The 14,556-nt window shown below is 41.0% G+C and overlaps 1 long non-coding RNA gene across 3 annotated transcripts; it reads right to left on the bottom strand.

Moving 5' to 3' along the window:
• Positions 1–7,767: 7,767 nt before the first annotated feature.
• LOC110737858 lies at positions 7,768–9,983 on the bottom strand. 3 transcript variants are annotated; one of them, XR_002514486.1, is made up of 5 exons: positions 9,782–9,971; positions 9,591–9,689; positions 9,402–9,507; positions 8,367–8,411; positions 7,768–7,926 (listed from the first exon to the last, which is right to left on the bottom strand). It is a non-coding gene; the product is annotated as an uncharacterized LOC110737858 (long non-coding RNA). The 3 variants fall into 3 exon arrangements; XR_002514485.1 differs by having other exon boundaries at positions 8,367–9,507; positions 9,782–9,983; XR_002514484.1 differs by having other exon boundaries at positions 7,768–9,507; positions 9,782–9,963.
• Positions 9,984–14,556: the final 4,573 nt, after the last annotated feature.

Raw genomic sequence — 14,556 nt, 5'->3', positions numbered from 1 at the left:
CTGTCCAGGGGTAAGAGGCAGCCGGTTCATTTCGTGCACCATTAACAAGTTTGCTAAAATAAAACTTTTTGTTAAAAATCGACCCAGTCGGCTATTTCATAAAAAAAAACCCTGGCATAAAAAAACCGGAGAGGAAGACTGTCATACCAGATCCACATCCGGAAAAACAAAAAGTGTTATTGGAATTACATTTAAACACTCGGCACGCAGGCCGAAAACAAAGAAGCTTAATTTCGAGGTTGCTGAGGTAGAGGCATCGACTGATCTTTGCCGGATGGGAGCTCGCCTTCAAGTTGCCTTGGTTGAGCTTGGTCAATGTCAATCGGCACTTGCTCTTCCTCTTGCTCATTGAGCTCCTCATCTTCCAGCTTTTCATCAGACGGCTCAATACCAGCCCATTCATTAAACAAAGTCGACGCCTCAAGACCGAGGGACTGGGCATCGTAAACCTCAGTGGCATACTTGTACCTTAAGTTGAAGAACTCCCAGACGTAGTCCGGATGGATGAGACCCCACGCTATTTTCATGCGAGCTTCACAATCTCTCTCATTCTCATCCACCTGCTGCTCTTGCTCAGCTGCCAGCTCAGCTTTATGGTCAGTCTGCATCAGGGCCAACTCATTCTTCAGCAGGGAGGCGTCTACCCTAAGTTGGGTATTCTCTTTGTCAGCATCCTCCAGTGCATTGAGGTCCGAATGAACATTTTTAAGCTGGAGCTCAAGGTCAGACACCTTATTATTGGCCGTCTCCATAGTAGCCGTGAGCTCTTTAACCAGCTCCTCCTATTTCAGCTCTTTGGCTTTAGTCTCAATATCATTCCTACTACATTGGTATTGAGAAACATCAAGGGCATAAGTCGCCCGTTTATTGGCGTCTCTTACATCCTCTTGCTTCTTTTTAAACGAGGCTTTGAGCCCGTCTACTCTCAGCATTGCCTGCAAAACTCAGCCGGTAAAAAAGTTAATTTGAATCAGTTAACTCAGTCGGCAAAAGGTTAATTTAGCTCAGTTACCTCAGCCGGCAAAAAGTTTGCTTAGTTGAAAAAAGCAAAAGTTACCTCAGCAAGCAAGGCAGTGATGCGGTCCATGTTGACCTGATGCACCTCAGGGATTGAGTCCTTCTCCGACCGGGTGAGACACCTCAGCATCCGTCTGGAATATTGCTGTAGGTCAAGCCATCTTGGAGATGCATCTGCACAAATAGAATGATGTGGTGAGATAGCAGCATAGGCAGCACCTATATTATGTCGGCTGCTGGAGGAATCCCTCGATTAGGTAACATGAGATTTCACTCGCATAGACCCAAGCGGCCATGGGGGATCAAAACTGTAAGTCATACCTTGAGATTCTAACTGAGGGGTCTCCCCACCCCCAGCCGCTGCAAAACCAAATGCAGCATCGAGTGGCATGCCACCCTTCGGCGTCTTAGGGACACCCGGCTCTTTGCCAGCCGGCTCAGTACCTAGACCAAGATTCTTCAGGCTTTTGCCTGCAGAAGTTGGTCTACCCTGTACAAGCGGCCTTGATGATGTCGTCTGGGCAAGCGGGGCTTTCCTTGCCTTAGAGGGAGCTTTGGAAGGTTCATCAGCCTTCCGTTTAAGCATCTTTGTGATGGAACATGGAACATTCTTACTTCCACCCTGAAAGTCAAACACAAGGGTCACAGCCGGTTATTAGCAGCCGTCTGATGACAATAAATGTTTACAAGTTAAAGGACACAACCGGAGCTTACCCCATCATCCTTGGCAGCAAGTTGGGCTCTTTTCTTCTCTAGTTGATCCTTCCAGATCGGGGCTGCTGATCTAGTAGGCGTTTTTGCAGAGTCAACCATTCCTAGAGGTTTTTTTGCAAAAGGAAAAATTGGTTGGTTAAACAAAATAAATCACAAAAACACTACAGGCGGCCATAAGTTGCCGGTTAAATGGTCAACCTACGTCTATCAAAAAAGGTACTAAGACCACAGGCGGAGAGGAAAGTCTCATCCTTGAGCCAATCCGGATGAGGTACCCAGTTCTTGGGTACAATTATTTCAATACCATCATCTAGAGGCATGGTGGTCGTTTAGAAAAACCCTGGCTCTATAATATGTTCCCAAGCTTCCTTAGAATACGAGGAAGGGCACACTTTTACCCAAGAGAGCCGGCTCCCTATTGTACAGGCGGAGGAAACAGTTTAGAAGTTTGGATGGGGGGGAAACTAAGTATTTATTTTCCATTTACTCCACTTCGACGGTTTATCCAATGTCATCACGTATTCCGAATGCGTGGTTAAAGTGTACCACACCTTCTAGCCGCCTGGGGCACGACTTAAGTAGTGCATGTGTGCAAACGCCTCCCAGCTAGGCGTTATGTTTTGCATCTTGCAGGCGGCGATATAGCTAATGATGTTCACCTAGGAATTGGGTGTGAGTTGACATACGCCAAGATCATAGCCCCTTAATATGGCTTTGATAGAGTCATGAAGGGGGAACCGGAGGCCGGCTTTGAATGCCACCTTATAGCAGCCGAAATAATTGTCAGTATGCTCAATGTCGTCATCCCAGACGACAGTCGCCTTAACGAGCGACACAATTATTTCCCATCTATCCCCCAATGGGCATTTCTCTATAAAGGCGGGGAAGCTAGCTTCTAGGGTGACTTCGGACATATGCGCCTTAGTAGGGTTGGATATAGACGGCCACTTGTACACCTCATCCTCCTCACTAACGGCATCCGCCTGCAGTGAGGTCGACTCCTCTGAGTCCGATCGTTGGACGCCCTCAACGTCGTCACCTTGGTCAGAGTCCTTCAAAATGCTGTCACTCGGAGTGCTGGGTGCACTTGGAGGATATTCATATTCTCTATCAACCGGCGCCTCAGCTGAGCCGTCTGATCTATAATCTGGGTCAAATGTCGTCCGCTTCGTCCGAGCCATATTGTCCTGCACATGCACAGAGACGGTCGGATTCTTGGAAAAGCAAGGGTGTTCCAAACAACCCCAGGCGGCACCCCTAGTCCTAGACTCAGCCGTTCCAGGAGACCGACTGACTACTGTCCTAGACTATGCCGTGTGTGTTGTGGGTGAATCCATTATTCAATGCAATATATACAAACGATAAAAAGCTCGAAAGAGTTTCAAAGGGGAAAGACGGTACCTCAAAGATGTTTCTAAAAGTGAAGTCAAGCGTTGACCGACTGTAACAGGCAGGCGGAAATCAAGCAGCTGCTTGTGAGATGCACAGACGGTTGACCGGATGTACCCAGTTGGAAAGGAAGAGAATTGTCTGGAAACTACCCAGGCGGTTCAGATGTTCTATTCGTGAGATGCACAGACGACAGACTGGTTATATCTAGCTGAAAGAGGGGAGGCAGCTGTCTAGAAGCTACCCAGACGGTTTAGGTGTTTTCTTGTTTGTGAGCTACACAAACGGTATACCGGATGTGTCAAACGGAATAAGCAGACGGTTATATGAGTCTTTCTCTTGTGACGTCTGTATACAGGCGGATTGAACTCAAACGGTGATAAGCGAATCCTCTCAAAGGCAAAGGTTCTTTGTCTGAAAATTTTTGTGAATGTGCGAAAATGGAGAGATGAAAATGCTATTTATAGGAGGGTAAAATCAAGGGTATCCCTGTATTTTCCTCAGAAGGTGAACGGTTAAAACCGTTCACCAATGCCTGTGTCACAAGTGTCACAGGCGCCACATGGCACACCACGTCACCCCTGTGAGGGGCAAATGTTTGGGGTAAAAATACCCAAGCCACGTGGCCCAATCAAAGTGGGACACGTGTCACCTTATGACAGGTCCAATAAAATCCACTTGCCAGTTGACACGTGGCACTCGAAGTCAAAAGGGAAAACAATGGCCTTCAAGGCCCAATTCTCGAGATAGCCCATTATTCCTAGGTTTCCGTAACCTAGGAGAGTGGCATGAATCCCAAGACCGTATAAAAGGGAGATGTATCCCATCTAGGGAACAAAATTAACTCAATCAAAAAAGAGAGAGATTTTACTCAGAAAACGAGGCAGGTATTGATTGTTAGATCATTCTCACATCAGAGAATCTTCCGGATCTCAGACTCTAAGAAGATACCACTTTACTTTCCGCACTTATCACGTACTCCATACACGTTTTAACTTGATCGTCGGAGGCGGAACTCCACCCAGCTGGAGTCTCCGTTGTTTTGCAATGTATAGGCGCCCAGAGTCAGTCTTGGTGTTGTAACTCTCCCAAGGGACACAAAAAAATCCCGAAACAGTGATGATGAGAAGGATGAGGATTTTGTAGTGGAAAATGGTACCAATAGGATTCTAATTATAAGGAAGAGTGTGAGGAAGACTATTAGGATAAGGATAAACTAGTTGACTGTGAAGAAGAGGACTGGTTATATGACTATGAAATTTATGAGGCAAACTTTGGATCTGGTGAGGCAGATGGTGAGACTAATGACATTGAGATTTTAAAAGACCCTGAGGTGAATGATTTGGACACCAACGATGATGAGCACGAGGAAGCCAGGGAGATAGTTAGGGGTTTTCAACTGTAGTGTAGTTGAATTAGCACAGAAACTTCAAGAAGAAGCTAGAAAGGGAAAACTTACTACACAACAGGAAGGGGGCAAGTTAGTGGAAAGTAGTGGGAATGGGGGTTTTAGATCTGGGATGAAATTCATACACCTAGGGGTAGTGAGGATAAGGAAACAATTGAGAAAGAAGAATCAGGAGGGGATTGTTGGTAGGGGTTGACACAGACTTCAAAATATTTCAGTGGAAGGTGGGACAAAGATTTTGTAATATAGTAGCATTTAAGGAGGTTGTGGCTAAGTATGCAGTCTTTCAGGGCAGGAACTTATCCATTGTGTTAGAAAATAGGCCTAAGCAGCAAAGAATTGTTGTGAGGTGTTCAGGAGGGTGTCCATTTAGGTTGTATGCTTCCTAGGATTATAGGAGGGGTTCATTTGTACTTAAGATAGTCATGTAGGACCATACTTGCTTAAGAAATATGGAGAAAAACAAGCAATTGAAATGCACATGGTTGGCTGAGCAGTTGCTTGATGTGTTCAAGGCTAGACCATACTGGCCTGCTAAGGAGATTATTGAGACTGTTAGGAGAGCTTATAGGGTGATTGTTTAGAGAGATTTTTCTTATAAATTAAAGTACTATGCCCATAAAAATCTTCATGGTTCTATGAGAGAACATTATGGGAAAGTTGGGAGGTATTTAGAAGCATTGAAAAAGACAAGTCCACACACACACTTGGACTTAGTAACTTACATGGAGAAGAAGAAACCCCCTGAAATCTTTCAAAGGTTGTATGTGTGTCTTGAGGGAGTGCACAAGGGTTGGAAGGAAGGTTGTAGGAAAGTAATATGTGTGGATGCATGTTTCTTGAAGACTTTTTCGGGAAGGCAGTTGATGTCAGTAGTTGGGAGAGATGGCAATCACAACTACAAATCCTGTCCTTTTGAGACGCTTTTTTCCATTATTTACGGCACTGAAAAGCGTCGCTATTTTTTTCTCAACGCTGTATAAAAGCGTCGAGAAAAACTAAGTCGAGAAATTCGCGACGCCTTTTCGTGTCACAAATCTCGACACCCTTTTATGTCCCAATACTTTGTGACGCCTTTAATTGTCTTCAATATCGACGCTTATTAATGTCTAATAAAATATGCTAACCGTGGAAAATATCGGTATTCAAGCGTCACCACCAAATTTCTAGACGCTTTTTCCCTTCCATATTGTCGACGTTGTTTTCAGTCCGAAAATCAATTGAGACGCTTTTTGACATCCACGCAAAAATAGTGGCGAGAAATTTTGAAACTAATTAGAGCAAAATTTCTTGGCAAGAAAAAGCGTCTAGAATTTTTTTTACTGTTTTTTCATATAATTTAAATAAAAGTTTTTCAAATATTTTATTTTTTGGTAAAATAAATTTGTATTGCTAAAGAAATATGCAAAGAAATAAAAAAAAATTCTTTACAAAACCAGCCACCAAAGCAAAAAAAATACAAAAACTAACATCAACAAGTATCTAAAACAACCAACAAAAAAAACCAACAAGGCAACAAAGGCAGCAGATAGACCAAGCAACAACTTGAAAGCAGCAAGAAAAGCTTCAAGGAAACACCCAAGCAGAGAAACCAGCAAGGAAGCAGCTGCAAAATATCACCCAAGCTCAAGACGGTAGCTGCCTACAGAGAAGATCAGACCAGCAATAGCCACCATTAAAAGCCAGCAACAGCAAAACCATGAGGCAGCAGCAGCCAAACCAGCAGAGAGGAAGGCAGTAGGCATAAGGGTCAGCAGCCAGCACAACAACCAGAACAGCAGCTCAGACTAAGCAACTTCAGAAGAACCCAGGCATCTGTAGCCAACAGGCAAAGCAAGGGCAGGAAGCAGACAAATCTCAGAAAAATCTCAGAAAAATGGGCACATCAGCCAGCAAATTAACAGGCAGCTCAGCAGCAGACCAAGCCACTTCCAAAAGGCAGCAGCAAAAGAACCAGGCAACAACAATAAGATAGCAGCAGCAACCAAAGGGCAAAGGAAATGCTGAGTATAATAGGCTCAGCCATGTGAACAACACCAAGCACACTACCAGCAAGGTATAAAATATATATAAAATTAATAAAGTTTCTGTCAAAATTAACGAACAAAAAAGAATTGAAATTCAATCCCTGACCTACATACTATCACTGATGGATGTTAAAAAAAACGTAGCCATGTCCAAAATATCATCATTATTATTACATATATCAACTGCCAACTAAATTAAAAAGTTAGATTGAAGCCTACATAAGTTAACTACTATCTAACTAACTATAAACAAATGAAGGTGCATAGTAGGCTAATTTCCAGCTTCAGTAGGTTTCCTTCATTCTCCTGTTGCATTCATAACCTTTAAAAAAAATTAATAAGTATATAACATTTAATTGTTAGAAGAAATGCAGGGGTAAAAAAATTATCTGAAGGAATGCAATGGTATAAGTATATTTTTTATGAGTTTGGTACTTGCAAAGCATTTATAAAGAAAAATGATGAAATAAATGGCAAAGTAAAACTTTTCATAAAAAATAGAGTATGATGATGGAGAAAGCACAAAAACAAGATACAAATTGGGCAACAAGCGCGCAAAGGCCTGTGAAGTCTAGAAGGCCACATCGCCACTGCACACTTTTTCCACACATGCAAACATCTAAGACACATGTACACTACCATACATAAACCAAATACACACACATATTTTTACACCAACACAAAAGTCATGAGAATCATCAAGTGGCCGCACAAAAGCTAAGACATATGTAAGATAGACAGTTACCAACAAATTGTTTGACGCAAGTAGGAATACCAGTCCTCCTAATCATAAGAACAGGGAAAGAAATAGTCAGCTTAAGTTCGGTTTCATCTGTACCATTAGACAGTGCATATGCACCAAAACCTTAAACATTACAAATAAGAATAGATACAGAAGATTGACCTGGAGTCATGGGAACATCGTCACCATTGGTTTTCTGCAAATAAGCGCAAACAAATAAATCTGCTTTGGCTTTGTATTGCTTCAGAGTGTCAGTATATGCTCGACCATCTCCATCCAACAAAACCTATAAAATACAAGTTTGTGCTGCAGTTAATATTCAGTTCCCATATAATGAGCAAGTGAACATTACCTAACAGGCAGATGATCCTATGAAATTTCGTTAATATGCAAAACTCTAAAGAATTATGACATGGTTAAGTGTTGCTTCAAAGTATATAATAAAAAATTTTTAATGTAATTAACTTTGTTAGAAGGATCTGTACACCAGCATACTTGTTATCCCAAGAGAACATCTTGACTGAATTACCAGTTCTACCTAAATTGGTTGCATTGTAAGATGCATACTATAAGTAGTAGTCAGTATTCGTGGCTCGGTACAATCAAGTAGCTGCCCATAAGAGCTCATCCTTCAAATCAGGAGAACCATTTTAGTGTTAAACTAAATGTAACACCAATAGTTTATAGAAAATATAATCCATATTCTATAATAGAAATGTTCAACTGCAATACATATTATTACATAATAAAACTATTGACTAATCACCAAATAACATCAATACTCAGTATTAGGAACTATGAGATTATAACCAACATTTATTTTGGTTATGACTTAGCATTTGCAGATCCGTTTTCCTCCCCATAAGGCTTATTGACCTTTCTTGCACTATCTTGAAAACTTCGACTATAAGTTTAAAGCTCTATAATGGGTAACACTAGGAGAAGATATATAAAATATCTTGATCTTAGAAGATATCTAGAGCTCTTTGCCTTTTGATAGAGTTTTAAAAACTGCATTTTATAAATATTAAATAAAATACATGTCGATTCAAGGGCATGTAATCAGTACCAGGAAGTTCCATTTTGGGATGCTGAGAATCACCGTTGCTGCAATCTACATGTTAAGCCAAATAATTTCATATAAAAAAAAGGCAAATAAGCAGCAGTTTCTTTTTTCTTTACTATGTAACTAGGGATGAAACAAATGAGAGATAGAAACAAATGTGCTGAAAAAGCAGGAGAAAATCATCCATTCAAAACAACAAAGAAACAAAAGCAGCTCCTACTTTTATTTCATTGCTAATAGAGATAGATTAACCTATACAAAACAGAATGGAAAAAGTTGCTGCATAATATCTACAGATTTCTATATATAAAAACGAAACAGACAACATAAATGTGAGAAAAAGTCCTCGTAAAGAAAAATAATAATTCTCTCTAGTTCTAATTTGACAACTAAAAAAAGAATTTGATAACGATTTATATAGTGTATAAACAACACTGAATCCAAATAGTAGAATTTTATCATGCTTGTTCTTTCTACAATTTTGATGGCAACCAGTCACCAAAGTATTTATTTTTATCTATTAACAATTTAAACCTCAATCTATAGAAAAGTTTCACTGCAAAACCCTAGCTAGGCAACAACAACAGTAGAGCATAATTTACTGGTTTATGACAAAAATCAATGAAAATGCAAAATCTAACCCAAAAAAATCTAAATTGCAACAACAATAATGCTTCAAAACCACCAAATATAATCAACATAAACAAAATAATCCAGAAAAATTCTACCAGATTAACCAAAACATAAACCCTAGAAAATTCAACTAAAATTTCAAATTCAATATACACTCAAAAATCAACAAAATTACAGAAAACAATTCAAATAAAATAACTAAAAATTCGAGGAAAAAACCTCTGCGGCTAGGCATTTGCTACTGCTTCGATCTACTGCTTTAACCACAGGAGATTACACATCAAGCTAATTTAACATTTAAAAAAATATAAAAAAAATTCGGTTTTAACAATGTTAGAGATGAAAAAAAATTTAGAACCCTAATTACATAATTCAGACGAAAACAAATTTAGTAGAATAACTTACACCGTGGCCGGATTAGCATCACCGTTTACCATGGCCTGAGCGCAATTGTCCGTCGCAAATGTTAGTGGTGTGGTGGTGGAAACCGATTGAGAGAGTTTGAGAATGACTTTAAAGGTAAATGTCAGAGTGAAATTAAACCCTTAAGTTGTGAAATTGATATTCGGTGATTTTAATGGTAAAACATCATACCTCAGAAGCTGCTTCAATGGAGGAGAGAAAGCATCGGAAGCCACTTCAATGGAAAATTCAGAGTGGACAATACTCTGACATTGATGCCTCATAAGCAACCTAATTTGAGTGATATATCAACCAAAAACTACGAAATTGATGCCTATAACAAGGAGATTAAGGAAAATTGATGACAAGAGCAAGGGGATTACCGATAATTGAAGATAATACTGAAGAGAGGAACGAAAATTCAACAATTTCAAGCGGTTTAGGAGATCAGATGAGATCGATCGTAAGCATAGAAAAGTTAGGGTTTAGTTGTGGGAAAGTAGTGCTGATGAGAACTAAAGGTTGTGGGTCGTAGAATTGTTCTGATGAAAAAGCCCGCTTATTTTTTCCCTAAAATTTTGAAGTCTCGGGATGGATTTTAGTCACGTGCATTAAGGCATGTTAATTTACTACGCTTTTCTGTGTCAAGACCCAATTATGACATAGAAAAGCGTCGAAAAAACACGGAAACTAAATTTTATGCTAACTCTTATTACCTGACGTCGAGCAAACATCGTCTAGAAACTAAGGGATTTGTAGTAGTGAATGATCAGATGTACCCCATTGACTGGGTTGTTGTAGAGGGTGAGAACAACAAGTCATGGGAGTGGTTTTTGAACAACCTGAAGAAGAGCCTTGAACTTGGTGATGGTGCTGGAACTTTCATTGTTTCAAAAGAGCATCAGGTAACTACACTGCTCTTTTAACTACAATTTTTTTACTTATAATTTTGTTAGTGCTTTTTTTTGTTGTATGAATGTGTAACTGTATGCTGTGAATTTTTTTTTTCAGTCTATCTTAGCAGGAGTCTCAGTTACTATGCCTAATGCATAGCATAGACATTGTGCAAGGCACATTTTTGCTCATTGGCACAAGAATTTCAAGGGCGATGACATAAAACTTATGTTTTGGAACTGTGCCAAAGCTTACAGTGAAGTTGATTACAATGATGTTATGGCCATCTTAGCTACCTCGAACCCAGCTACAGCAGAAGCCTTTAAGTCTTACAACCCTAAGGTTTTCTGTAGAGCCTTTTTGAAGACTGAATTGAAGGCAAATGTAATTACAAGCAACATGGCTGAAACATTTAATGGATACATCATACAAGCTAGGGCTAAGCATCTACTTTACATGTTGGAGGACATTAGAGGTGCTCTAATGTGGAGACTGGTTGTTAAGAAGGAAGAAATGTTGAATTGGAAGACTATTTTATGCCCTAGGATTCAAAAAAAATTGGAGAAGGAAAAGGAAGAAGATACCCACTGTGATGTGCTGCCATCCACACATACATTGTTCCAAGTAAGCTACAACTTGGACACTTGCTCTGTTGATTTAGACAAGAAAAGCTGCACATGTAGGAAGTGGGATATGTGTGGGGTACCTTGCTGCCATGTTATGGCTGCCATATTCTTCTTGCATAAGAATGCAGAGGGCTATGTGGATGATTGCTATAAGAAAGAAACTTACGTGAAAGCGTATGAGAACTCAATCCCACCATTAGAGGGTGAGAGGCACTAGCCTATGTCTGACTTGGTTTTGGATCCCCCTCCTATCAAGATAGGCCCAGGTAGACCAAGAAAGAATATGAGGAAAGACCCTTTTGAAGACCCTGAGAAACCAGACAAGATTATAAGACATGGCATAGAAATGACATGTGGTGTGTGTATGTCAAAAGGGCATAACAAAAGAAATTTCCCTAATAAAGGTACTAGTTTGCCCCAACAACCCCTAGCAAAGAAACCTAGGGGTAGGCTTAGAAAAGATCATGCAGATCAACCTGTCCAACTAGTATGGCATGTTCCCCCTTCCCATCTTACTACAATAGCAGAGCCTTCAAGGATTGGAAAAGGTGGAAGGGTGATCAACAGGGGAGGCAGCAGGGGAGCAAGCAGCAGTGGAGCCACTAGGGGAAGGGGAAAGGGAAGGCAAAGGCCTAGAAAGGATGGTGGCAGGGGAAGGGATCCTACTAGCACTATAGGAATGGAGAGTAGTAGGGGAAGGGGAAATGACAGAGGTGGAAGAGGTCCTAGGTGTGGGAGAAAGAGAGGGAGTGGAAGAGGAAGGGGGCCTCAGATTCCTGTAGGCTATGAGATGTTTGTGACACAAGATGGAAGCTCTTATGTATGCTCTTTTACACATATTATTTTTGAGATTGCCTCTTTTGTGCATATTCTCTATTCAGATTGCCTAATTTAATTTGTTTCTTTTTGTTGGATTTGACTTACAGGTACATGGAAGTGCAACCACCAAAGAAAGGAGGTTGTTACCAGAAACTTTTCATACAACTTCAGTCAAGGGTCCACTTCCTAGATTAGTTTAGTTAACTAAGTTTTTAAGATACAATTATTATTTGTAATCTGTTTTTGAGACAATTTGCTAAGCATTGTGGTGTTGTTGTATGGTTGATTTGAATACTTATGAATTTGCCTTCTAATTTAATCAAGGATGCTTTTACACTTTCCACCTTTATTTTAATCCAACTTTTGCAATCACAAAACACACACAAAGTATATAAAGCAACATCATATATTCATTTCATTGAAATCAGTTGCCAAAATGTACATTTCAACCTACATTAGCATCATACCATCACCTACTAGGTCCACATATGACCAAACTAAACTTAGATTTTTTTTATTTTTATTTTTTGCCAATCACTGCCTGCTACTACTACTACATACTTAATTAGAAGCATTAACCTACTAGAAACACCTTCATCACATAAACGGCAAAAAATAACCAACCAGCTACATCTTAGACTTCCCCAAAAACAGATACATCCACCAAACCCAACTGACTCATCCCCAAAAACCTACAACAACATCCAACCCCCCCAAAATACTATGTCATCATCATCACCCACTTAAGCATAAGCACCAAAGTGAAAAAAGCCTAAGAAAACACCAAAGTCAATATGAGCCTCTTGTTAGTGTTGGTCTCCTGTAGTTCGGACATAGTCTTAGTTGTAGCAATCCCTATTTCTTCAACCTCCTCGAACAACTTCACTTTCTTCGCCTCCAGCTTCATCACTTTTTCCCTAAGCCATTCCATTTCTTACTTCAACATCTCAACTTCATGCTCAAGTTCACATATTGTTGTCTCCTTCTCCAGAACAACGTGTACATCTCACAAATATCATCAACCTTGTTTCGGGGGTTTCTGTGTCCCTCGGGAGGTTTACGTCACCTAGACTAGACTCCAAGCGCCTGTACCTGCAAAACAACGGAGACTCCGGTTAGGTGGAGTTTCGCCTTAACGATCAAGTTAGAACGTGTACGGAGAATGTAAAAAAGTGCAGAAAGTAAAGTGGTATCTTCTTGGATTCCGAGATAAGGTATTCTCTAATGTGAGAATTAATTATCTAGAAATCATTGACTACCTCCGTTTCTGAGGGAATCTGAATCTGAATGTGTATCTCTCCCGCATTGAATGCGTATCTCCCTATTTATAGGGTCATGGGGATTTGTGCCTCCGTCCTAGGTTACGGAAACCTAGGACTCGTGGGTTGCTTGGGAATTGGGCCAGGAAGGCCGTATTTTTTCCAATGATTGGAAGTGCCACGTGTCAAGTGGGGATTGGTTCATCTAGAACCTCTCCTAGGGTGACACGTGTCAACTTCCGATTGGGCCACGTGGCCTGGGTATTTTTACCCAAATCATTTGCCCCTCACAGGGGTGATGTGGTGTGCCACGTGACGCATATGACACTTGACGTACATGCATTGGTGGACGATTTTAACCGTTCACCTTCTAGGAAATTACAGGGATGCCCCTGATTTTACCCTTCTATAAATAGGTTCTTATTTCCTTCATTTTCGCATATTCAGGAGACATTTTCGGACAAAGAATCTTTGACTTTGGAAAGAACTTGTATGTTTCTGAGAAAAGCACCTACCGCCTGCAACTTGTTCATCTGTTTCTACAATCGTACAAGACTTTTTCAAGCGTCCACGGTACCTTTAAATTTAAGGTAACCGCCTGCTCTTCCCTCGTATTTTAAATTTTCTTTCTTTTTTAAAATGGTTTCCCAAAAGCACACGGCACGACCTAGGTTAGTGATCAGCCGATCACCGGGGACGGCTGAGTCTAAAACTAAGTGTACCGACTGCCCCTGCTTGGACTTCCCTTTGCAAACTTCCCCGAATCCGACTTTCTCTATGTGTGTGCAGGACACCATGGCCATAGTTAAACAAACATCCAGGCAACAAAATCCAGACGGCTCCTTTAGGGTACCTACTAGTGAGATTTTTTATTTGCCGCCTAGCACTCCAAGTACCCCCAATGATTCAATTTTTCAAGAATCAAGGGAGGAGTTAGAGAGTGATGTCTTTGACTCTGTTCATGTGGCCCCTCAAGCGGACGTTAGGTCCGACAACTCGGATGAGAGTTAGAGCCATGTACTTCTGGCAAAGTCTCCGTGGACTATAATGAAAACCGCTATCGGCTGGAGGCAACGAGAGAGACTCTGTTCGTAGAAATGGGTAAGGGATGGGCCGAGCCTTCTGCCCATCGCCGAGAACAGTTTTCCGCTTATTACCACCACATCCCCGTAGGCATGCAGAAGACTATGGCCGACAAGGTGGGGAAATTCAGAGCTGGCCATGTCATGGGACATGTCTTCATTATATGCGTTCCGGATGCTGAAGACACCGTAGTCTAGCCAGAAGGGTCAAGCTACAGGGACGAATTCTTTGGCTGTTATAAGGCGGCCATTCAAGGTGGCCTTAGATTCCCCCTCCATCCGGATGTGGAGAAAATTATAAATGGATACCAGCTGGGTATCTGGCAACTTGCCCCCAACTCTTGGGTGAACATTCTGGTGTTTGTTGAAGCATGTGAGATGCTGAAGGTAGAGCCGAGTTTTGAGGCTTTTGCCCAGATGCACTACCTCAGCCGGACCCCAAAAGCAAGCGGGTCCGGATGGTACACCCTTTCAAGCC

Source organism: Chenopodium quinoa, unplaced genomic scaffold (assembly GCF_001683475.1).
Source record: "Chenopodium quinoa cultivar QQ74 unplaced genomic scaffold, ASM168347v1, whole genome shotgun sequence".
NCBI lineage: Eukaryota > Viridiplantae > Streptophyta > Magnoliopsida > Caryophyllales > Amaranthaceae > Chenopodium > Chenopodium quinoa.
Note: the sequence above shows the minus strand (reverse complement) of the source record. Positions and strands in the feature narration are given on the sequence as shown.